This window comes from Arachis duranensis, chromosome 3 (assembly GCF_000817695.3).
Source record: "Arachis duranensis cultivar V14167 chromosome 3, aradu.V14167.gnm2.J7QH, whole genome shotgun sequence".
Classification (NCBI taxonomy): domain Eukaryota; kingdom Viridiplantae; phylum Streptophyta; class Magnoliopsida; order Fabales; family Fabaceae; genus Arachis; species Arachis duranensis.
In genome coordinates, this window is record NC_029774.3 from 122,377,087 (window position 1) to 122,379,671 (window position 2,585).

Below are 2,585 nucleotides of genomic sequence, written 5' to 3' on the forward strand. Positions count from 1 at the left end.
ATATATATATATAAAAGAGTAAAGGACATTTTTGTCTTTGACCTTTTTTTTTGCGGACATTTTAGTTATCAAGTAATAGAAAATACATTAAAGTCTCTGATCCTTGAAAAACGTGGACATTTATGTCCTTCCGTTGAATTCAGCCGTTTGCACTGGACGCAAAAGGCTGAGCTGGTAGAGGTGGCGCTGAGGTGGCACGTAACGGAAGTCAGGTGGCATGGAGCATTTCGTAACAGGACATATAAGTCCCTGGAGACAAAATGACGCCGTTTTTGTATCCTCCCCCATTTTTTCAAATTTCTCTACCCTTTTCTTCTTCCTTCGTCTCTTTTCCCTTCCATTCTTCTTCCTCGCCCCTGCCTCCATCACTGCCGCACAGCCGCGCCTCCGTTAGCCACCATCAACGCCGGCGACCTCCTCCTTCCTCTCTTTTCGTGTCTTCTTCCCTTTCTCACTCCCTTACTCCCATTAGTCTCTCTCTCTCTTTTCACCCTCCTTCCACCCACTGTTCATCCGCGAAAACCTTCTCGGCGACCCACTACCGCCGCGCCGCCGCCTCTCTGCAAAAATTAGTCTCAAATCTCGAGGGGTTAGGATTTTCCTTTCATTATCTTTTTTGTTAGGATGATAGTTTTGGCAAAAGAGATACAAGTGTCTGCAAAAGAATTTTGTATATTTTTCCTGATGGTAAGTCATAATTAAGGTCATGTTTCTCTATTGATTCTTATATGATGTTATTTAATTCATCTTATATTTGTTTGGCTACTAGTATCTATCTATAGGTTGTTATGAACTACAAAGCAAGCAGCACTCAAGGGTGTTGGTGTTTATCTTACAGTGTTCTCTTAATATGCTTGAAGGTGATACAAGGTAAGCTCATACTTATAGTAAAAGACCTTTGATATCAACTGCAATGTTTCATGGATGGTCATAGTCTGTTTATATAACTACCAATAACTTTGTAAAGTTTGGTGCTGGTTTGGTTGTGCAGGTGTTCCATATGGCCATCAAGTCTGTTTCTATCCGAGTTAATACTTTTTCATCCAAAGTTGTTTTCTAATAAATTTTGCTTTGAGGTCATTTATATTATATATACACTACGATTTTGTTGAATTTAGAAACAACTTTGATATTTTCTGATCATGTATAGTCCTTTGCATTGTTGAAATTTTCACTTTCTATTTATAAATTTTGATAATTTCATTTCTTTCCTTAAGATAGCTATATAGACTTTCAAATGTGATAATTGTCTTGTACTGAGTCTTACTTCCTCAAAATTTGAAACAGATTGGCTCAGAGGTTGGCTTAGTTGGATTATGTCTTTCACATGTGAAAGCTTCTAAGGTACACCAAAAACCAATCTTTAATTGATGACTCATCCATGAATACTGAATACAAATGCTTGCATTTTTGCTTTTCGAACAATGTTTTCTTTCATTCTTAACAGAGTTTAATTTTAACAAGCAATATGTGATAGATTTTTACATTGGTAATCTTAGGTTGTGATTTACCAGTCAAATTTAGTCAACATGAGACATGTTTTTGGTCAATAGGTGATATTAAGTGACGGTGACTTATCAACTCTAGCTAACATGAAGTTTAATTTGGAGTTGAACCACCTAAATATCGAAACTGAGATGTCACAAGGAAGTGAAGATCCAAGCATGGTAAGTCTGAATCTGCATTGACTTTGTCGGATACTGATTTTATACATATATATGCAATCTTGATACCATTCATCTCAGAGTATTCTATAGACCATTAATATGTGCTTCAACTTATTACCTTATCTCCTTATTCATGTTTTTAGTGGGTTCAAGTGCGTAGTTCCAAATTAAGACCATGAATATGAGATTAGTCATTAAATAATATCTTTCAAAATTTTATTGTCCTTCTGTCACAGTCTAGTGTGCTTTAATAAAAGTTAGTTCACACTGTCTGGTGTAGAGGAATTTGCACACTTTAATGGGGTGTGCGTTTACTTATTTCAGCTTGGGTGCAGAGAGGTGGAGGCACGGCGGTAGTGGGTCGTCGAGAAGATTGTCGCGGATGAACGGTGGATGGAAGGAAGGTGAGAAGAGAGAGACTAATGGGAGTAATGGAGTGAGAAAGGGAAGAAGACGTGAAAAGAGAGGAAGGAGGAGGTCGCCGGTGTTGATGGTGGCTGACGGAGGCGCGGTTGTGTGGCGGTGATGGAGGCAGGGGCGAGGAAGAAGAATGGAAGAGAAAAGGGACGAAGGAAGAAGAAAAGGGGAGAGAAATTTGAAAGAATGGGGGAGGATACAAAAACGGCGTCGTTTCGTCTCCAAAGACTTAATGTGTATTTGGATTCACGTTGGGCAAATTGGAATTTGAATAGAAGTGATTTTGTAGAATTGATTTTGAGTAGAAGTGAGTTTGTGCCAATATGATTTATGTTTGGCAATTTTTACTAAAATTGATTTTGATAAAATAAATATTGTTTGAATAATATTAGTTAAAATCACTTCTAGATAAATAATTAATTAATTACTAAAAAAATATAATATTAAATTATAATATTATTTTTTTAAGTATATTTAATTTTTTTATATTTTTTAGTATTT